This window comes from Podarcis filfolensis (assembly GCF_964270895.1).
Source record: "Podarcis filfolensis genome assembly, chromosome: 11".
In the NCBI taxonomy this organism is placed as follows: domain Eukaryota; kingdom Metazoa; phylum Chordata; class Lepidosauria; order Squamata; family Lacertidae; genus Podarcis; species Podarcis filfolensis.
In genome coordinates this window covers 43,232,209-43,256,489 of record NC_139613.1, presented here as the reverse complement: position 1 = coordinate 43,256,489, position 24,281 = coordinate 43,232,209, and the positions used below count along the sequence as shown (strand labels likewise).

At 41.0% G+C, this 24,281-nt stretch overlaps 1 protein-coding gene across 2 annotated transcripts in view; it reads right to left on the bottom strand.

Moving 5' to 3' along the window:
* COMMD10 (COMM domain containing 10) overlaps positions 1-24,281 on the bottom strand; it is a 57,064-nt gene that overhangs the window by 10,764 nt on the left and 22,019 nt on the right. Inside the window, exon 6 of one of the 2 annotated variants that reach the window (XR_014539825.1) lies at positions 13,202-13,281. The exons of the other annotated variant lie outside the window; for it this stretch is intronic. The gene's annotated coding sequence lies outside the window, so the exon portion shown is untranslated. The remainder of the gene's footprint in view (positions 1-13,201; positions 13,282-24,281) is intronic. 2 annotated transcript variants of the gene reach the window in all.

Sequence of the window (24,281 nt, the reverse complement as noted above, 5' to 3'; positions counted from 1 at the left end):
TGTTCTTACAAAGAGAGAGAGAAGGAAAAAGCATTTTAAAGGCATATAGTGAACACTTTCAAGATTGGTTGTTGTTGTTTAGTCGTGTCCGACTCTTCGTGACCCCATGGACCAGAGCACACCAGGCACTCCTTTCTTCTACTGCCTCCCGCAGTTTGGTCAAACTCATGCTGATAGCTTCGAGAATACTGTCCAACCATCTCGTCCTCTATCATCCCCTTCTCCTTGTGCCCTCCATCTTTCCCAACATCAGGGTCTTTTCCAGGGAGTCTTCTCTTCTCAGGAGGTGGCCAAAGTATTGGAGCCTCAGCTTCAGGATCTGTCCTTCCAGTGAGCACTCAGGGCTGATTTCCTTAAGAATGGATAGGTTTGATCTTCTTGCAGTCCATGGGACTCTCAAGAGTCTCCTCCAGCACCATAATTCAAAAGGATCAATTATTCGGCGATCAGCCTTCTTGATGGTCCAGCTCTCACTTCCATACACCACTACTGGGAAAACCATAGCTTTAACTATACGGACCTTTGTTGGCAAGGTGATGTCTTTGCTTTTTAAGATACCTTACCATTCATTTTGTCCCTACCTTGAAATGGTTGAGATAAGTTGTTTGTTTGTTTGTTTGTTACCATTTCAAAGAAACATTTAATACAAGTTCCTTGTGCCAATATTTAGCCCGGAGTTGCTTTTATCTTTCTTAAAAGGCTCATAATAAGACCCTGGGGGGAAATCCGTAAAAAAGAGAAGGTAAGCAAGGGAATGTTCTTAACTATATGGCTGGGTTCATTTTTAACAGCATCTGTAAATAACAGTTTAATGCTATGGAGTGTATTAATAGCAACTGTTGCTGGGCAGACCATAGGACAGTTTGGGTTGCGTGTTGTTGCAGTTTCTATCTTGGCTATAAAACTAAAAGCAAAAGATCAGCAGTTTTTGCTGCTGAAAAAGCTGAAGGAGAAATGTTACAGAAGACATGGCGTTTCATAATTAAAGGAGTGGTTGCATTTCAGAGAAGAATCAACTAGCTCAACTTTCTGTTTTAAGAGTACTGAACAACAGCCACAGGCTACATTTTAAAAATATATATGCATAAACACAAGAAATACTGACTGTACTCCAGCCATCTCACCACATCGGTAAAACAATATAGTTGTAAAGGGGGAGGGAGTGACACACATACTACTTAACCTATGTTGTTGCATAGTATCTCACATCAGAAAACAAATTCAGAAATCTTTTTTTAAAAGTCCTACAGTATCATTTACATTTTTCTCCCTTCCAAAAATTGACTCAATCAGTATGCAGGCTTTAAACAAGCCCATCTGCTTTCCTGTCCATCCTAGGAAAATTAATTTTCAGTGACCAGATTAACAATTCCTCTACATAACAATAAGAAGACTAGCACTTAGGACTTTTACTATATTGCTCCTGGCAACTTGCAGAGACCTTTTTCTGTTAACTCTTATTAAAATGTACAATGGTAGGGCATCTTTCAAACTGAATTTTTAAAATCTACAACTCTTCAATGTTTGGCGCTTCATATCCAATGCACATTCTAAACAAAGTGGGTCAGTAGCAGACAGCATATATTAATAATAATCAGGCTATTAGTAGGGACCCTTTATTGCTGCTCTTAATAAGAAGAGGTCGTACACCGGAAAAGCAAGCTGGCTGCCAATCTGAATCTCCTTTACATGCCAGCCTGAATCGCCTTCTAACACTAACCACTTTGCACAACCCAATATCATTTTAAATTAACTATGATTATACCTTTACTTACATGTCACAATCAAACAAATTGATATAATTTCAACATATGACCATAACACTTCAAATATGGATGAAAACATATTCCTGGCACTGAGAAAAAAAAGGTGAAAATAAATATTCAAGCTACTGAATATAAATTTGTGGTTTTTAAAAAATATATATATTAAGCTAAAGTATTATGCAAAACAGCAACAAAAAAAATCAAATCCATGAAATTCATAAGAGGCTAATTTATTGCTAATTCCATGCTCTTAAAACATCCAGAAAACACTACAGACTTTTTCCAGTATGGAATCATTTACAGACCGTTCAAAGTACTGATACACCTCACTCTGGTAGATGTGTAGACCAAGTCTAAGCAAGGAAGTACAGGGGAAAGAGAATCAACATTCCACATTTTCCTTTCTGGAATGACAAAAAAATACCCTAACTTTAATTTGGTCACTCATTTTGCCAAATGATACATCATCTCCGATCTGTACTCCATTGCAGGTTGCAATGGTTGTAACCACTGAATCCTGCAAGCATTGTATAGTGTTGAGGGATACTGTCAGAACTCCCGAGACTTTCATGTCACCAAAAAGTACTCTGTGTCATTAAAATAGTCCAAGTGTCAGTTTGCATTTCTTAGTACAGAACGTATTGATCTGATGTGCAGAGATCTTTCCTATTCTACTTAGTTCAAGAGGGTTCTGGAAGCTTATCTGTGTGAAAGAAACAAGCAGAAGGTCCATGATGTTTGGGTTATTCCTTCAGATAAGCTGAGTACAGCTGATTTGAACTGGTACGGTTATCTTGTTCAGTCAAGGTCATGCTGACTATAATAAGGCGAGAAGGAGCCAGGGTTTCACATTCTCTTTCTATCTCTTTTTGTGGTGTTCTGTACATAGTATGCTTAGTGTTTAAACTTATTATAAGTTATTGTAAGGTTATGTCTGCTGCAACTGGATATCTTACGGTCAGGGCCAATCCTGAATGTATTGGATTTGTGACCTTTATGCTCATTTGCCTTCAGTAGCAGTAAAGCTCTGCTGGATGAAATACAATGGCCTCTGGGCTATTTTGGGGGGAATCCTGCAACGTGTTTAAGTTGCTACTCTGCTAACGATACATTGGAATCCACTCTGAGTAGAATTTTCACGACACCAAGTGCATTAGTTTGAGATTTTTAGAGAGAACCAAACAGGTTTTGAAACCATCTGGTATTGGCTAGCTGTAGGCTAGGAGTCTTGGAGGGAAAGTGCCATAACGTAAGTGAGAGTGCTTTTAAGTAGATTACCTGTGGTGAAGCCATTTGCATGGGGTCATATCCCGACAACCACATGGAGAGAAGTGGCTAAATGCACATTATATTTTAACATATCAGCAGAAATGAGCAACATGCAGTTCAGGATATGCTAAAAATAGTCTAACCAACTAAACGTCCTTCGGCTGCACTCTGTCCCCTGAACATACACTGGTACATATATGTCAATTACATTAAAAACAAAATAAAAATTCCACCATGAACAGGAAACAAGACCAAAATTGTAGAAAGCCAGGTTTTAATAGCACTCTAAGAACATTCCATTCATGACCCCAAACAAAAGGAAATGAATGTATATGAGAAGATGAACTAACTAATTATTCAGTTTGGATACAAAAGTTCATGACAAAAAGATCTATAACTAGAAATTCAGTTTCACAGTGAGTGCATGCCTTCACTAATAACTCGCAGGAAGGACCCCTGCAGTAGATTATTTTATTTTCCACACAGGACTTCATAATTATGAACATACGACTACAATTTAAAGCTGCGCGAACTCCTGAATAGATCTCAGACCAGCCAAACAATAATTACCTACTGCTTTGATATTGCAGTTTCTGCTGAAAGGTTTATAAAATATAGTAGATGAAAAGAGTGAGAATTAATAACCTGGAATAGCAACTTTAAAAAAAAAGCACCGCATAACTTTTGTCGCAACAGTCTGAACTCAAACTCAACTAGCCCTCATACAAGCATACAATCGCTTACAATAACTTACAAACAAAATGATTTTTTAAATAGTAAATAAGTTTATGTTTTGCCATATATTACTGTAATCAATGGACTTGTCTGGAGGTAATACAGGAACTCTGCCAAGTAAGGGGGAAACATATGTCTGGCCTGGGGATGAGCAAGTGGCGATGCCTGGGCCAAATTTGGCCCAGCTGGTCTCCAGTTAACCACTCTTCCCTAAGGGGCCTTCCAGTGAAACCACAGATGCCAACTTAACATTTAATCTGCCGCTAAGCGAGACTCTTCGTTTAACAAAATACTGTTTCCCTATCAAGGTGCAATCATGCTATCTCTACCAACGCTTTCAAATGCCTATTTTTACCTAAGCATGAAGGTCTGCTAAACAGAGAAATCAAAGGCTGGAAATGGGATTTCCTCTGCCCCCACCTGCTACAGCTCCTTATCCTACACACCATTCTCCCAAGGATCCCCCAAACCCCAGGACAGATTTTTAGGAGGGTACAGTGAAGTGAAAAGGGGAAGGATGGAAAACCCCGTTCTGTGACTATATTCTGTTCACAGAAGGAGTTAGGATCTTGTTGCAGAATTTGGGACAAACATATGAATGATATGTTCAAAAGGGGGGTGGGATGGGTTTTGAAGTCTGATATTACTAATTGTCTGATATGTCTTTTTGCTACCTTGCTTCTGGACAAAAAGGACAATTTCCTCATCCTTCGCATAATGGCAAAACTGTTCCTAAAAGTGACTGCAACTGTCAGAGGCTCAGGAGCAGAAGAGCAGGGGAGAGAGCAAATAGAGAGCGGAGGAGAGGAATCAGAGGGGAGCGTAGGGGAATATGACAGTGGACCGAGAGATTCCATGAGCTTCTCCAGCGAATCTGAAGATTCCCAGGAGGGGGCGCCTATGGTAAGGGCGAGGCGAGTCCCAGGGGGGACGATCCATAAACAAGGAACCAGAGGGGAGTCCCAAGGGAGTAGCGGAGCTGTAGGGCCAGTTCCCCCACCAGAGCACAGTGGGGGGGAAGAGTCACGTGAGTCAGGACCAGCTTCTCCTCCATCGGGGAGTGGGGAGACGGAGGGAAGGCCAGGTCCAGCTAGCCTCCCCGAAAGGGGGAGCAGTGACACAAGTGTAACGGTCAGAAGGAAAGTGGGAGGCTGCGCGCGCGCGCCAAGTTCAAATGTGGAGGAGCGCGGGACAGCAGAAAACCCGGACTGGGAGCCAGGTCCTAAAGCCCGAAAGAGGGGGGGGGAGGAGTCGGGAGAATCAGCGTCAGAAGAATCTCGGAGGGCTGAGACTCCGACTAGCAGAAGGACCCAGAGAAAGAAGGAACAGAGGAAAAGGTGGAGTAAGGCTAGAATCGTAAGCTGGTGTCAGGGGGGAGGAGATTGAGATGGGAGTTACTGTCAGCGCTGCCCAAGGTCCCAGCTCACACAAGACCAACGCTGCTCCTTGCCCAAGTTTAAAAGTCTTTATTGAAGTTCAGTCTCATTTCTAGACGCGCAGCGTGCAACGCTACGGTCTGACGGACAGATGTAGCGTTGCACGCTGCGCGTCTAGAAATGAGACTGAACTTCAATAAAGACTTTTAAACTTGGGCAAGGAGCAGCGTTGGTCTTGTGTGAGCTGGGACCTTGGGCAGCGCTGACAGCAACGAAGAAGAATCACAGGATTTGTGTTATTTTGTAAGAAGTCTCATCGTTTGGAAGTGAATGCAGAGGAATAGAAGTTCTGTTGAACAGAGTGAAAAGATCAGGTTTTCCTACTTACCCATTCACAGTACCCATCTGTTTTTATGTTTTGTGTTACACTTTTATACTTCATTTATTATATTGACTGTGTCCATAATGGAGAAAAGAACATTTTAGATATATATTGGGCTCAAATTTCGAAAGCTGTTAGAGATGCTTTTACGAACTGGAAATCTGCCAGATCAGAATAGCTTTTTCACTGGATTTGGTCAAGCATTTCTGGTTAACAAATTTTGGGGCTGCTCCAGTAGCTCTGCTGAAGCAGCAGCTCCATCAGGCTCCTTCCTCAAGTGCTACTTGGCAGTATCCATCCCATCAGGCTGCAGCAGCAATTCAGATGGGAAGCAGTGCCAGTCAGCTGTTTTGGGAGCAGCTGGTCATTATAAAAACTACTTCACAAGTTTAAAAAATGGTGCCTGAGGGTGCTTGCCTGTGGGCAAAAAGGACTGTCTTGACTGATCATCTGGAAGTCACTCTGGGAGCCTTTCTGGCAAAGAGTGGCATAAAAATGCTTTCAAACTAAGGTATATTATAGATGCCACAGAGGTTCTGCTGAATGCCTCAGTGAAAACTTGGTTTGCTTCCATTATTTGGAGAAAAAAAGCAACTATTGGTTTTGCCACCTGATCCCTAGGTTTGATGTCATATTTTGTAACAACTACAGTACAGTCATACCTCAGGTTAAATACGCGTTCGAGTTGCGCTCCGTGGCAACCCGGAAATAACGGAGCGCGTTACTTCTGGGTTTCGCCGCTTGCGCATGCACAGACACTCAAAATGACGTCACGCACATACACACACGCGTGCAGACGTGCCGTCGCTAGATACGTTTACCTCTAGATGCGAACGGGGCTCCAGAACGGATCCCGTTCGTATCAAGAGGTACCACTGTACTTTTGCAAGACACTCCCTGTTTGTTTGTTTATTTCATCTATATCCCACCTTTCCTCTAAAGAGCTTAGGGTGGTGTACACAGTTCTCTTTCCCCTTTTATCGGCACAGCAACCCTATGAGGTAGGTTAGTCTGAGAGAGAATGACTGGCCTACGGTCACCCAAAGAGCTTCAGGAGTGATTTGGGGATTTGAACACTGGTCTCCAACACTCTAACCTCTACAACCACACTGGCCCTACCTATATCAGGTTGCCTTTAGCTGCCTTATACCAAAGGACCAATATACATGGTCCATTAACGGTCTTTAAATGGCAGCAGCACTTTGTGGTCTTTTTTACCAGTTCTGCTTTCAGAGAGCCTTTAAAAAGAAATGCAGGTTTGAATATTAAGTGCTTTGCATGCAAATGCAGATGGTCTACCTATGAGCAATGGGATCTTCCCTTCAAGGTTAAAGAAAGGGGTTGTAACATTTCCTCTCCACTCTTTAACTGGGTGTTATGGTCGTCTGTAACTTTTAGTCCAAAGGGACTATTTAATTCTGTGAAGTGTTTCGAAATCATGACACCACAAAGAGCTTGGCTTATAAATCAGAACAGTAGGCAAGCATTCAGCACCAACAAGGACATACTTTAAGTTAGTACCCAGCAACATTTATAACTACAGCAAAACAGCAGCGTTTATGAACTATTTCTAGCCCAAGGGGAAAGAGATTGTCACAAGTTCTTCAAAGATGGTTATGTAAAAAGGGACCAGAAAGCTGAAGCAAAGTCATAATGGGACATGATAATGGTGCATCCATTAAATGACCATTAATAATATAATCTAAGTAATTCTATGGTCATTCCCTAACACCATTCTCCGAACACAACTGAAATATTTGACATCTTGGAGTTTCAAGTAAATGGGATTGTTGCTGTCTCACAAACTTGATGGTCAATCTAAACTTCTGCAGGGTATTTGCATTGTTTCATGTCTGTCTGTCTTGCATACACCATGTGGTAGGGCTGGGAGATGTCAGCTTTTCAACACTGCAGTGTATCACCAGCCAAACATCACAATATGGCTATGCATTGTGTTGCAAGCTAGGAGAGGGGAAGGACAATCGCCATCTCCTTGCTTTGAATCGTTCATTTGCCACCTTCCCAGCGCCACAGTACCTTCCCCTCAGGGCAGCTGATTTCCCAAGGAGCCGATTTCTCCTCTGGGCTGTAGTACGTGTCCCCCACCCCGATTTCAAACCTCTTTCACTGCATGCCCAATTCTCCATGCTCCTTCATCCACCCATCTCAAGCCTGGCCAAGGCTGCTTGTTCCTGCCACCGGGCGCTAGAGGCGGAGGAACTAAGGAGCAGTGGTGGTTTCACTCACAGTGTACCACTGGGTGAAGCCACCAGAACTCTCTGGCCCTCATACATCGCCTCATACATTGGTACATCGCCCAGGCCCACCATGTGGAAGTCAAATTCCTCATGGGGCTATCCCACACGACTCTGCTGTGCAGATGTTTACAACAACCACAAGGGTGGTGTAGATCTCCCTTGTGTCTACAGTGGATGCTCGGGTTGCGAACGTGACCCGTGCGGAAGACACGTTTGCAACCCGCAGTGTTCGCAACCCGCAGCGCCGTGTCTGCGCATGCGCAAAGTACGGTTTCTGCGCATGCGCGAGCACCGAAACCCAAAAGTAACCCGTTCCAATACTTCCGGATTTGGCACGGTGCACAATCCGAAAACGTGCAACCTGAAGTGTCTGTAACCTGAGGTATGACTGTATTTGGCAAGGTCTAAGTAGGCTTTGAGATTAAATTTAAAGGAAGCACAATGCAGCATAGCAAGGAGTTCCTGGCAAAAGGGGATTTAAAATCTCAGCTCAAGTGATTATATTGTCTAAAAGTTATGCTTTTCCTGTTTTTATCAATTCGTCAATTATGAGCCAACTAACCAAGAAGTAAGTACAAAAAATAGTAACACCCTATTGCTCAACAGGATGCTACATCCTTGAACTTCCTGCAGTGAGGCTTCCTGTAAATTAAGAAACATCCGCACAGAGAACAACTTTAGAAAGATTTGCAGGAATAATGTCTGCTTAAAGAAACTCCACATTACCCAAATATAACCCATATAACTCCATATAACCCAAATATTATACTTGCTTCTTTTTCCTCACAGAGTTTAGTGCTTAGAGGAGTTCGGAGTATAAGTAGAAATATTTTTCTTTAGATTCAGTATCAGCAAAACATTACTATGTGCATACAGAAATGATCAGAACTGAGCTAGGAGTGCTCCATTTATAAAAGAATAAGACACTTGCAGGAGCTTGTGGAGCAGAGCTGAGAAAGGGACAGACTGTGTTCACAGATAACAACAACATCATAGTCTGCTGCTCCTATTTTCCAAGACTGCTAGACAGTGTCAAACACTTACTTGTGACTGTTTTTGCCAAAGATTTCTGAGTAATATTCAGGGTCACTAAGGTTTGTTTTGTTTTTTTGGAAGCTTAGCTGATTATATATAGCATTCTCCAGTGGAACCTGTAACAAAGCATTGCAGTAATCTCCGGTCCCTAAACAGGGCTTCAGCTAGCCTGGAACAGGAACCCTGTGCAGGCCTCTCGGGAGAGAGAGACATTTCAGGGGACAGGAAAAGGAAAGGACACATTCTGACCCCACCCCAAGCCCTGTGCCATATACAGAGTTACCTCGGGTTACATACGCTTCAGGTTACATATGCTTCAGGTTACAGACTCCGCTAACCCAGAAATAGTACCTCGGGTTAAGAACTGTTCTTCAGGATGAGAACAGAAATTGTGCTCCGGCGGCACGGCGGCAGCAGGAGGCCCCATTAGCTAAAGTGGTGCTTCAGGTTAAGAACAGTTTCAGGTTAAGAACGGACCTCTGGAACGAATTAAGTACTTAACCCGAGGTACCACTGTATTAGCAGAAGGATTTCATTGCAGAACATTTAATAGCGGCATAGTGGTGGGTGGGGGTCCTGGAGACTAGAAAAGGAAACATGTTCCTTTTTCCTTCATTTCCTGCTGAAACATTCTTGTATAAGTGCATGGGCTGTGGGGGGACGACAACCCCCCCGATACTCCCTCCAAGATTCAATATAAGCTGTTAGGGCTCTAAGGTGGCCTACTGCCTCTCATCACCTGCCCTCCATTTTCTTTCCTTTTTTTTCTCCCCCTCGGCTTACACTGTAACATTCAATATCTCCACTGCTCTCCCTCATACACTCAATTGATGGTCTGTCTACAGGAGTCTAATTTATGCTCTTTTCAAATCCTTTACTCTCTCAAGTTTCAAATGCCAATGAATTCTGTAAGTCCTAGAACCATTTTGGTCTTTAAAAAGAAAAAGGAAAACCCTTTCAATTTATAAGCACATATACTTCTGCATCCTGCGAAAGCCCCCAAAGCATATAGACGCCACTCCCTTCTTTTTGAGTGGCCTTGTTGTGCTTCCAATCACCTGTGGTTAATGTTGAAATGAATAACTTCTATTCTGAGGCAGGTCAAGCTAGGAAAGGATATTTGCAACAGTAAGATCTGCATTAATTGGACTGGAAGATAATGAGATCACTAGGAAAGTAGGCAACGGATCTTGCCGGAAACCTGCTGTCGCTAAATTAATAAAGCTTTCATTGCCTAGAAAAACCATTTGAAAACTAGATATTGATAGGGGAACAACTTGAAAAGCATTAGACACACCTAAAATACAATAAATGTATTCCCATGATATGTCATAGAATAAAAAAACTATTAGAAGGGATTCAGTGTTGGATCAGAGAGCTTAATGTTGACACAGCTACCCAGAAGGTTGTCAGGAACGGATAATGTCCTGTTCTATAAAGGTCTTATCTTAAACTGTTAACTCAAAACGCAAGCATAAAAGTTTCAGTGACAGCACAATATTGCACATGCCTACTCATAAGTCAGTCCCATTAAGTTCAGTAGGACTTGTTCCCAGGTAAATGTGTATAGAGTCGCAGCTGAAGAAAACTTTTATCTTCATAATCCCAAAAGGTAGTATTTCACTCTGAAGCGCGTACTACAAGATGTTAGTTACAATTTGTACAGTTAGTATATCATGCTTGTCATTTATCAATATGAATTGGTTTTACGCGACAAACTGTTTAGACTAGTAATCTGCCCAAACCTAAACTCCTTTGAGCTTGTGTGCGTAGCTACCACAAAGTTATTTGGCTTTGAAGTTTAAAAATATCACTGGCATCGTAAGCACTAACATATGCAATCAAAATATAAATTCAAATTATGCCATTTTTGGTTTGGAAATATTTTGCTGAACCCTTGCTTGCTTAATTTAAAAAGTCGGGAGTAACTCCTCATTTAATAGGCATATTAAATGGCATAAACTCTGGACAAAATAAAAGCCTTCTCTTATTCTGCATAGAAGCCAAGACCCCAAAAGCAAATTTCGCGTACCCAAAGCTGTACTTGTGTTTTATGAACAGCTGCCTTGCATCCTGTATAGTAAAAAGCTCTCAAAACCAAGGGGAGCAGCAAAAGAAATCTAGGATATGGCATGGAGGGATGGGGAGATGAAATCTGCTGTTGAAATCTAAAATCCCACTGGGTGGGTACAGACTCTTGAATAAGCTTAAAGTAGCTCTTTGGATGCTGGCCAAAAGCAACCCTTGTGATGCTCCAATTTTAAGCATGTATCAGCTCCGGTGGGGCTATCTCCATTTCTTCAGCTGTATGTATGTTTATGCATTTTGATGCATGAAGCTCATATAGTGCGAGGTGGCACATTTTTAAAAAATCATTTTTTTTAAATGTTATGCTCTTCATTAAAGCCATAGAACAGTTTGCAAGTAACAGTATAAAACGCATAATCATAAACAGTTAATTAAAAAAAAATACAGTTAAAATCTCCTAAACCAACTCAACCGTTACAAAGAGCAGTGGGCAATACTGTTCAGTAAATCAGATGTCTAAAAAGCTTCTTTAAAGCAACATCAAAAGGACCCAATGCCCTTTGTATTCAGCATACAAAGGAGCGTAACATATGCAAACATTGCAAATGTTCGGATATAAGAATGTGCAACTGTCATGATACTATTTGATCATTCTTATCAGCTGATTGCAATGCAGTATTTCTAAAAGCATTGTCTTAAAAAAATTTAAAGAGAATGCACTTCTGTTGAAATATCACTGGACAGAAAAAGCGTTAAGCGGTTAAATTACCATCACCCACTGTGGATGTAGTCCATTAGGAAGTTTTACCAAAAAAATAACCTCCCTAAAAAGAGTGGCAGCGTAAGATCACATACCTACTAAAATAGAGAGGTCAATTTTACAAATGCTCCTTAATACAGAGGCACATTCGGTCCTGGACCAAAATAATTTCATTTTGCTGTTAGAACACAAACCGCAACAAAAAATACACACACATACGCACCTAAAGTACTACGGTGAGCACAGTCTGGGGAAGGGAGCCATCACATCAGGTGATTATGCACTTTGAAGTTCTGAAGCCAGGACTTCAAAAGGACCTCACAACCAACAAAGTACTGCTAAAACAAAATAACCCACACACACCTCTTTCCTTCTAGCAGCAAGTTTCTATGAACAACCTTTTCCTGATTTGAAACAAATGGAAAGACCCACTGGACTCACCTGAAGGGTGTATCTTCACACCAACATCTTGGACCTGCTCTAAACAAGAGGCATTGCTCCTGACATGGACAGAGGTCAATGTGGAGCGTGTCAATGGAAAAGCAAATGAGCAAGCCAACTGGTTGAGCAGAGGGACCCTACAACAAGGGAAACGGCATTTATCTGACCAACTATTCTGCCAAATGCAAAGGGAATTCAGGCTGATCCAACTAGAGCTGTCCACTTTTCACCACAGCAACCAAACACCAAGGTTCTTTTCCAGGTACCACCCACAAGTAGAAGCCATGGATGCCCTCCACACAAACTGGTCCAAGGGACTGACTCCTGTTTACTTTCCCCCCTAATGCCTCTTCTAGCCATAACCCTCAAGAAGATACAGTAGGAATCACAAGAAGACCCTGGTTCGCCGAGAAAACATGAAAGCCACCACAGCATCTAACCAGTGTTTCCAGACCTTCTCACACCAGAGGCCAGCATAGGAGATAAAATCTTCATTTTAGAAGGGGACTCCATCCTACTTAGGTGGATTCAAGTGAGCAAAAGTTCCCTACAAGATGCTCTTTCCATCATCCAAATGAGCAAGACTGACCTCACCATACATCAGCTGCTACATGGAAGCTTTACTCAACGATATAATCTGCAGGAGCATTGCTGACTGTCCCACAAGTTGATGAAGCTCATATGATAGCAAAAAGAAATCAAGCCTTTAGTACAATTGGCCTAATCCTGCACTGTCCATAGATATTCAGCAGGTATCTTCTGTTTTAACCTTTAAAAATCTGGTGAAAACCAAGCTTATTATAAGCATTGAAAAAAACATCTTCCTTTAATAATTAGCTGATCTATTATTTGAAATCTTTACATGGTTTTTATTGTGTATATGGGTGTGTGGTTTTTGTTAGCTGCATAGTTTTTTTGTATGAATAGTGGTATTTTATGCATACAATAAAAATAACACATTATGTTATTTAACACAACATATAACATAACATAACATAATCATAATGTGTTAATAAAAATAACACATTATGATTGATCTCCTTGTTAGTTTTGTAAGTGGAGTTAATTTTCTCACGCTTATGGGGACTGAAATATTCACCAAGTGTGAATTTGTGGCAGCCATCTTGGGTTCCAATATGAAAACTGCTTACCCAATTGGCAACAGCTTCTCCAACATAATGCAAGTAGCTCTAACTGAAACATACGCCTGTCACTTGCAGCAATGAGCTTCCTAAGAGGAAACACATTGTATCTAATTTTTTTAAGTTTTGAGCATTTGGAAAGAAAGAATAAGTGTACAAAGCTTCTGTTTATAAGACCTGCGCATGATTATTGTATGAGATAGGCATGATACCCACTTTAGAAGGAGAAATTAAAACCAGCTGCCTTGTAATTTTATTTCAATATATGCTGAAAATATTTTTATTGTGACAGGTGTAAAGCATGGCATGAATTCAAGAGGTAATAGCTTGAAGATGGCAAGGCTTTGAACCGTCACAACAAAACAGTAACTTCTATTAGGTTACTTTTCCTAAATCAATATCAATTACAATAGCCCACTCATGAAACATTTTCTAATCTAGCTGCCTTTTCAAACCCACTTCAAGAAGATAGAAGCTCTCTCATTCGCCACTACTTATCATCATTGTTAGGTATTTTACATAAACAAGTAGGCAAGCAAGAAAACCTCCTGATAAATTAATGTAATCATTCACTCATTTATCGCTAGAGACCGATACAAAAAAAACCTTTAGTCATGTTACCTATAAAAGCTTTTAGAGTGCCTCGCAAATTTATGCATACGTGCCTCTTTCAAGTGACATTTAACTTACTTTCCTGTCTTACTGACATTTATTGAATGACCTAGTTTGGCTGAAGTTACTAGAGTGAAAAAGTATCTTCAGTTTGATAAGTAATTTTGCCCAGACACAGTGTCTCATTCTGAACAGCATACAAGCATCTACGTCCCTGATTGCAAAAAGCTGATTATTCATACACATATTTAGGGGGGGTGGAGGGTAGGGGAGGTTAGAGAGAAATGTGGTACTTCTAAAAGAACCTTCTTTAAAAATACAAAAGTAAAGGTTTTCCCACTATTAACCCAAACACTGAAATATATGCTATGAAGCACAGTGGTACCTCGGTTATGGAAGACCGTTCCACTTCCTAAACATTCAACAACCGAGGCACAATGGGTGGTTGGAAAATTCCATTGAGAAAATTGGGAAATGCACCTTGGAAGCCATTCAACTTCTGAGGCACGTTCAAAAACGGAAGCATTTACTTCCGGGTTTTCGGCCTTCAAAAACCAAAACGTTCGACAACCAAGGTACCACTGTACCTACATGATTGTGTTGAAATTATCTTGCAGGTGGCAACATCACTTAAAAACAACTCCTCTTAATTAATTAATTTCACTTATATATCTTGTCTTTCCTATCTGGAGTTTAGGGCAGCATACATGGTCCTCTCCTTTCTACCTCACAATAACCTTGAAGTAGTAGGCTAATTCAGAGTCAATGAAAATGAGCCTAGCCTCTTCCAAGCCTTGCACACACTCCGTCATTCACTAGGGTGGCCACAAGTAGAAGTCTGGAAACTTTGCTGTGTATTTTTGATTAAACACAGTTTACTGTGGCATCCAAAGCTAGACAAACCGTGGTTAATTTTAGTGGAAACAAACCATAATTAACAAAGCTAAATTGTTTTCATGAGCCACAGCTAAAATTAACCACAGTTTAAGTTTGGACAGCGTGCTGAAGTGTTCATCTAAGACAGAAGCTTCCGGTCTCCTGTGGTGGAGTAAAGTGATGGGGAGAGGAAGGAGGGCGCAAGAGCCTGGGGGGAAAGCTAAGTTAATATGAAGTGAGCTTCATGGCTGATTTGGGATTTGAATCTGGCTCCTCGGCCAACACATTAAACCAGTTCTCTGTTTTGGCAGTAACAGGGAACTCTGGTTTAAAGTAAGCCAGGATCTCCATATCAAAGATGGCAATAATAGTAACACAGAAGCCAGTAACTGCTCAGTTTTGCAATTCCTTGTAATTCAAGCCAACCTTCGGCCTTTCAATGTGTACTGTTCTATTATGTTTATGTTTATTATGTTTATGTTTTGGAAGCCGTCCAGAGTGGCTGGGGCAACCCAGTTAGATAGGCTGGCTACAATGGTTGCTGTTGATTGTTGTTGTTGTTATACCAAGTTTTATTGTGCAATTTACTTCTTAAATATTAATTACAAAACCATACATACTAGATTCAAGTATTCCCGGGTAGAAGTATTATTTTGTACTGGAGCTTGATATAAACTGATACTGGATTTTTTGGCCTGTCATTTCCGCTGTCTTACCTAGAACTGGGAATACCCAAGTTCAAAACCCCATTCAGACATGAAGTCCACTAGTTAAAACTTCAGTGTAGTCATCATCTCTTTGCCTAATCCACCTTTGCTTTTATAGTTCCTGACATAAACAAAGTCCACCAGAAAGGTCATTTTGCTGGAAATACTTTAAGAAACGCCACCCAGAACACCCTCTCCATTCCCAGCTCACAAATCAAATGACTAGAGTGGCACCCCTTCTTGAATGCAACACACACATACACACAGCAAGTGCCCACAGCACCATCCCAAACAAAACATTGCTGTGTTAGAGAAAAAAAGAGGTTGGCTTCTAAACAAATCCAGTTTCTGATATACTGTATCCTGATATTTTATATGCCAATTACATTCATTAATCTTATCAAACTTTATCGACTCAAATTATATCTCTGGCTGTAGACTGAACCTGGTGGCAGATAGGAAGCCATTCACTGTTATCTTGAAAGTTCAGTAATGTAACACACCTGAAAGATTTAATGAGCGACTTGGAAACTAGTCAGCTTGGCCTTTGGATGCAGACTGGTTATGCTGCAATACCAAACGCAGCCTAGAGTTTAAAGCACAGCAGATACCTAAATCACATGTGCAAAATTAATGTATAATTGCAACTACAGGCAACCAACAACTGTGGAACGTGAAAATGTTCAGTTTCTTTTCCTTTATGCAGCTCACGATCCTACACAGTTCTCTCCTCAATAGGGCATCTATTCAAGAAACAGCTAACAGGTCCCTAAAGGTAAAGGGACCCCTGACAATTAGGTCCAGTAGTGGCGCTCATCTGGTTTTACTGGCCGAGGGAGCCGGCGTACAGCTTCCGGGTCATGTGGCCAGCATGACTAAACCGCTTCTGGCGAACCAGAGCAGCGCACGGAAACGCCGTTTACCTTCCCGCTGGAGCGGTACCTATTTATCTACTTGCACTTTGACATGCTTTTGAACTGCTAGGTTGGCAGGAGCAGGGACCGAGCAACGGGAGCTCACCCCGTCGCGGGGATTCGCCGACCTTCTGATCGGCAAGCCCTAGGCTCTGTGGTTTAACCCACAGCGCCACCCGCGTCCCAACAGGTCCCTAGTTTTGCGCAAAAGCAAATATTAACAGAAGAAGAGATGTAAAAACTGTTGCTGCTTGGGTTTCTGGTAATGCTGCAACCCAGGTGTAAAAAAGTGGGTGAGGAAACAACTCACCACAAGAATTTGACTCTGAAGGCCTAAGTAGTAGCAAGAGGGTGCATTTGGTTTGGATGAATCCTGAGCTGTTAACAGGATAGGTCCAAGACTCTTCTGACATGAAACGGTGTCCTCTGAGGTACAGGCAATGACCAATTTATATGCATCCAATTGATGTGTGACTGTGCACACACGTGCATCACCACAACCTGGAAGTGGCCAGGGCGGACTTGTGTGTGCTCCGCCAACATGCACGGGGGTCAGGAATGCAAACCACCACCCCTGCAAAACAGTCATTGCCTGTATAAAACCTTCTTGAAGCGTTCCGGTTTTTACAATATTCATCAATTCGTTCACCAAAATGCAAACAAATGTCAGTTATCCTATAGTAGATATGTCACTCCTATCTGTAATAAGACAAAGGATTTTAAAAAAACATAATCAAATGAAACTTAAGGTTAAAAATCAGGATTTGTAGCTATAAATAAGAAAAGTGTGTATGTGTGCTGGTATTTAAGTTTACTTCAAAATACGGGGGTGAGGGAAGGCTATACACAAATACATTTTATTGCTTGTAATAAAAAATAACAACTGTGAAAAAGCCAGTGGTATACTTGGCCTCTTTATTTTTGAATTCTGTGCTTCTGCAGTCTCAGTTAATTAAACTAAGGAACTTCTAAAATGTGCACTATGGGTACATTTGAAATTTATGACAAGGGACAACAGCAGGAGGCTTATTGTGCCCTTTGACCTTAAATGATGCTGTTCAATAATGAGGGTCACTTTACAATGCAGCTTTAGTGTTAACAGATGTGCCACTATTCTCATAATAAGGTATTAAGATGAATATGTCTGCAAAAATAAAAATAAAACATTATTATAATTATAATCTCTGATTTGGAGTTTAGTTAAGAAGCCAGACAGTCGTCCAATAAGAGTTCTATTTTTAATTACTTAAAAAAATATATCCATTCTATAATATATATTTATTAAAAGATGCACAATAAAAGCCTAACTCAGACCACACATACCACATATTACTTAGGTTAGCTTCCTCTTGCCCACAAATAATACAAAAGTTGTGAAGCTTTTTTAAAAAATCCCCTTCTGGCCAAAATCTGATGTAGCAATTAAGAAAAATCAGAGCAATCTCTGGAAGAAATGAGAAATACAATTCTTGTTCCCCAAGTTTTTTTTAAAAAAATAGCATGATTCGATTATACATTAAGAGCTATGAGGAAATGTAATTCAAACTTCCTTTTTCATTTTAATAAGACCTTTGATGGAATCCATCCCACCAAGGGCCTTTACCACATTTCTTACCTGGGTGGTCATTATGTCATCATTTAAACTTTTTACAAAAGGGCTTTATTTGGTTCAAACAGTGCTGAACAACGAGTTTCCAGGGACCTAAGAGCGGACAAGGAAACGTTCTGTGGTGAAAAACTTCCTCAAAGAATAATATAACCTTACAATGACTTACTGTTCTACCAGCATATGGGCCTTGTTTGGACTTACAATTGAACATAATTCTACTTTATTTTCCTGACAGTTTTTATGTCTCCAAATCTTCCCAAGTGCTGCGCTCTAATGCAGCCATGAAATCCTCCCAATCGCAGATATTCTATAAGTACATTATCACCGCCAAATGAGTCTTCAATTTTTCGGTGTTGGAGGACAAGGAAGACACTAGAGCTGGTTTCCCAAGTCCACTGATGATCGTGAGCCCACAAGCTATTACTTTTGGGTGAACAGAAGTACTAAAGAGAATGTCTAACCGGAATCATCACTAGGGCTGTTAACATTCTAATTTACTTTGAAACATACAGAAGATTTATTTGTTTGTTCCTTTCCCGCCAGCTTGGCTCTACAGAGCTCTCAGGGCAGCCTACAACAAATCAAACTCTGACATTCCATCTTTCCCCAACAAATTTGACCAAGCCAGCACACACAAAACTAAATGCATTGTAAACCAAGTTTTCAGCAGTAGCAGATCACTCAATGCAAAACTACCAAATGCCAACTGACATAATAAAGGAAAAATAATAATATAAAATCAGGCTGGCCTGATGGGATTTCTCTGTGGAAGGAGTTTCATAAAGCAGGTGCCACCACAAAGGTGGCTTTGCTCCTCAACCCAACCAATCTGGCTTCAGATAAAGAAGATATTTTGAGGAGGCATTTCCAAACGTACAATGTGAGAAAATTCGGAACAACTCCCTTTGAAAACAGAAGCAAATAGCTATGGAGTCATGTCTGGATTAGGGCAACCTATTGTACTCCATCTTATGTTGTGTTAAAACTCAAACATTTTGGATCGGGTTATTTAAGGAAATAGCACATACTGCCAGTCAGAAAGTAGAGAAAGGGGCATCCATGCCTGTCAAGAACTGGAAGAACGCCAATCTCCCAGACCTGAGAACCAAATACCCATAGCACGTCCATCTTGTTGGGATTCATCTTCAGCTTGCTGGCCCTCCCCCAGCCTGTAACTGATTTCTGTTAATATATAGAGTAATTATTCTCAATGCCACGCATTATACCTGATGTTTCATTGACTTCTTCAAGGTATGCTATTTATATCTGTCACAAACTAAAAAGGTCATAATAAAAACTTTGAAAGTTCCAGTGTAGCTCTGAATCTGGAAACCCCAGTAGCTGCTAATAGCGACATTTTACAATTCACTTTATCATTTTGAGTCATAGTACAATATAAACTGCTGAAGCTTTGAGGCGGAGCTACTATGAGCTGGAAGGTTTAAGAGGAGACATATATCATTTTAAGTCTGACGTGAAGTGCATTTGCAGCTCCTTGCTCTTTGGGAAGGAATCTTGATAAAATGCGCAGTTGAAGTTAGCAATCAGAGATTCAGACCTGGAGTTGGCAGGGGGAGAAATTATTTTACACTTTGGATATTTTAATAATTCAGGGAACAGATGTTCGTCAGTAGCGTAAGATTAATAACACCATACTATGCATGTCTACTCAGAAGCCAGTCTCACAAAGTTCAAATGGGCTCATTCCCAGGTGAGTACAGGATTTCAGTCTTAACCTACAATTCAATGTCCATGCAGCTAGGGGAAAGGTAAAGGGACCCTTGACCGTTAGGTCCAGTTGTGGACGACACTGGGGCTGCGGTGCTCATCTCGCTTTACTGGCCGAGGGAGCTGGCATTTGTCCGCAGACAGCTTCCAGGTCATGTGCCCAGCATGATAAAGCTGCTTCTGGTGAAACCAGAGCAGCACACGGAAACGCCGTTTACCTTCCCACCGGACCGGTACCTATTTATCTACTTGCACTTTGACGTGTTTTTGAACTGCTAGGTTGACAGGAGCAGGGACTGAGCAATGGGAGCTCACCCCGTCGTGGGGATTCGAACTGCTGACCTTCTGATTAGCAAGCCCTAGGCTCTGTGGTTTAGACCACAGCGCCAGATTTCTTTCCAAATAAACAGATAAGGGGTGGGGATAAAAGACTTTTAGCAATAAAAAACATGAAAGATTTGCAAAACAGGATTGCAACTATAATATATGCATGGCTCTTTAATAGAACTATATTTTGGTATTAATCAAAAGCTTTACTGGTGGTGTCAAGAATAACGTGCTTCCTCAACTGATCTGCAGGACTTACTATTCCCATACCTCAGTGACCATGAAAGACCCTTGGAGGGAGGGAAGGAAAGACATGCCTATTCCAGGATCTGCCCGTTCCCAGACAAGATCTAAATATTTTCCACGTGTGGGAGGGTGCTTTGTTTCGTTCATTATTTTTAAATTGTGTTTCTCCTAACAAACCCAGCAGCATTTGGCTGCAATGTTGAATCTGTTTGTTTTACCAAGTGCATCCTAATAGATTTTTTAAAATGTTATCCGCCCCATCTCATCTAGTGAAATAACATTTTCACAAGCAATGAATAAATTCTTTTTTTATGCTTCTGCTTTCTATTTTGCATTAATATTCACATATATCATATTTCAAACAAAAAGGCATTTTTTCAATAATTTGTAAAAAGGGCTCCAATTTCAGCTCATGCAAATTATAGATGCTAATGACAGGCAAGTGTTTTACTCCTGCTAATCTGTAATGTTTGGAAGAAATGTGGTTTTTTTTTATTCATCTTATGTTCAATGCAGAAATATACATGAAGAAGTCAGATCCAATCACTCTCTCCGGAGTGGAGATGTATATGAGATGGAAAAGAGAGGGTGTTCAATGATTGTTACCATCTTAGTGGGCATACAACACAGGCCTTTAATTGTGGAGCCACTAAAACCATAACACAAAGAGCAGTCCTCAGTCCAAAGGGTCAATAATGGGGGGGGGGGGACATCCTTGTAAGGTGAAATAATATGACACTAACTGCAAGCATTCAGAGATTTTCTCTCTCTCCAAATAGCAATTGAATCTTGTCTTTAGAACAAGCTTTCACTAAACAGTTTGAAGTAAATTTCTGCAATTCCGCAAATACACAGAAAAATAGTCTGTAAGAATATATTTTTTACAGATAGTTCAGCAATTCTGCAATATTATTGCTTGGAGTTGATTGTGCTAAGCCAAACATGCAGGCTTCAGGAGATGAGCTTGCAACTGATTTGCTCCTGTCCTTTTTGCTGCTGCACCACACGAAGCCCAGATTTTCCTGCACTGAGACTCCTAGTTAAGCTCTCTCCTGTATAGTTTGTGGTGAGTGAGGCAGTGTATGGCAATGATGTACCTAATAATACCATATAATAATGTGTGTATGGGGGGAGGGGGAGAATGAGAATCTAAAAACACAATGTTACTCAACCCATGCTGGTCATCCTCAGTGATAAAATATAGATTTGTAATAATACATACAGTGGTACCTCGGGCTAAGTACTTAATTCATTCCGGAGGTCCGTACTTAACCTGAAACTGTTCTTAACCTGAAGCACCACTTTAGCTAATGGGGCCTCCTGCTGCTGCCGCGATGCCGGAGCACGATATCTGTTCTCATCCTGAAGCAAAGTTCTTAACCTGAAGCACTATTTCTGGGTTAGCGGAGTCTGTAACCTGAAGCGTATGTAACCTGAAGTACCACTGTATTGTCTTTACCCAAACCCTGAACAAGAATACCATGAGAATACATATCCTTGCAGCATTTGAAATAGCCAAAAGCACATATGGGGGAGAAATAAACTAAAGCATCCAAAAGGAGAACCCCAAATATAAAACATAAACATGAAAATTTACTAGAGTCAAAACAACGCCATCACCTGCTTATAAGTTGTCATAGGAGAGGGTCTCATTCCTGCAGCTGTTTGCAAAGAGCCTTTGAATCCATTAATTTGAGATATTAGCAGAGGTCCCCTGCTATAGCAATGTGTAACCAAGGTGGGGTTTATATTAAACAGGAGTTTGAGAATTCAGAATTGTTTCTTTAACTAGTGCGCACAGTGTTCATTTGTGTTTAAGGACATTCCCTTCTGTACCTTTGTGCCGACAACTGTAAGTGTGATGAAGTTAAGTTGTAGAATAGCTGCAGGTGGCAAACGTGTTTGCTGCAAACTGCACAATGGGATCGATGTAAACTGCTGGCCTTGTAACTGATTGAGGTGGTGACCTGTAACTTCAGCTACCTGAAACATGTCTGCAATGGTTGCTGGAACACTGTGACTGCTTATTTGCTCCCTGCTAAACCTATACAGTGTTTATAACATGCAACAATAGGGATTGCAATATTCAGCTTGTCAAACAAGACAGGTTTTATGGAGATGAAACTTAATCTACCAATAATCTGCATTATTGATTTTATGTTTTTACCCCCCCCACCTTCCCTTCCAAGGACCTCACGATGCCAAGTCACAACAACTCTGAGGGGTAGCTTAGATGAGAATGACTAGCCCAGGGTCACCCAGTGAGTTTCACGACTCCTATTCTTTGTATGTTTGGGTTTCTTCCTCCTCATTTCCCTCAGCCCTTGCTTTGTATAACATTCCTGCCTGATGAAGAGCACTGGAGAACTTGAAACCTTGCTGGCTATTTTGTGACATTTGGTTGGTCCCAATGAAGGGACAGCGGATTTGGGTGGTGGTGTTTTTTTAAAACTTATGAACAGATGCAGATGCCTTTGTTTATATGCCTGGGAGACAACATACTGAGTGGAATATACAGTGGTACCTTGGGTTAAATACTTAATTCATTCTGGAGGTCTGATCTTAACCTGAAACTGTTCTTAACCTGAAGCACCACTTTAGCTAATGGGGCCTCCTGCTGCTGCCATGCCACCGGAGCACGATTTCTGTTCTTATCCTGAAGCAAAGTTCTTAACCTGAAGCACTATTTCTGGGTTAGTGGAGTCTGTAACCTGAAGCATATGTAACCCAAGGTACCACTGTACAGCCAGAGATTATTTTCTACCACCTGAATTGGGATTCTGCATCCTATGTTGGAAGCCGCCCAGAGTGGCTGGGGAAGCCCAGCCAGATGAGCGGGGTATAAATAAATTATTATTATTATTATTATTATCATTATTATTACTACTACTACTGAGGGATTACATGCCCTCCAATGACCAATACTACACAATTTGGCTTCAGATGACTTTTACCTAGTGTACTACCCACAATTAATCTCCAGCTTTGCTAATATAAATACTGCCATATTTTACTTTGCAGCTGCTTCCTGCCTAACCAGAAACTTGCACGTTTTTGCTCAAAGCATTAGACAGAGCTGGGTAACAACCAGCCTTTAGGTTTTTCCAAATGGGGATCAGCCATTGTTTTGTCATCTTAGAATATTAGGTATTACTGAATACCTGCAACTACCCAGCAGGGACTAATTCAGCCTGCAATCTTCTTTGTCAGGCTGAATTGAAATGAAGACCTCAAGGCTTCAACATCCAACCTAATTTCTGCACTAACTCCATTCCCAGCGTCCCCAACCGTTGCTATGTGCAATTTCTAGCCTGCTCATTGCTTTGTGGGATTATCGGTACTAATAAAGGTACTGCCCAATGTTCTTATGAACAAGTATGAATACATTTGCTAGTTTAAAATTCTGTCTACTAGATCATGAGACCAGTTCAGATTAACCAGCCTCCTCAATAACATCCTTTCGTATCAAGTTTTTAATCCCTTCCAACACAGCTTCTCTAATTTCGAACAGTAAACAACATAGCTTCTGATCTGCAGGTATCACATACGGTTCAGTTTAATTTTAAGAACAAAAGCCAAGTTTCCCCTCACACTGGTGCTCTGATGCGGCTGAAACTGTGTTTGTCCTGCAGCAGCAGCACTCGACTGAGGAGGGATGTGTCCCTCAACTATACATTCAATGCATCAAATACACGTCTGCCAAGAATAGGAGTGCCATGAAGAACGATACAGAACTCTTCTAGGTGGACGAGAGGAGCAAAAGGTCGCTTTTTACAGGTAAACAATCACACTGGGGAATCTGATTCTTCAGCTACTAAGCAAAAATTATGATTGGTGTGCTCAATGGCATAAATTAATGCAAAGAAAATAATTCAGGTAATATAGAAATTCCTGAGCTAATATTCAGCATTCATTCCATATCCTTTGGTAACCTTGCAGCTGTAGCAAAAATATTAACAGCAAACTTAAAAAAAAATAATGCAAGGTGTGTGACTAATCCTGTCCACACTCAAAATAATAACACCGGGTACTATAACTATGTGTGATTTCTAGTTAGACTGACTACGATG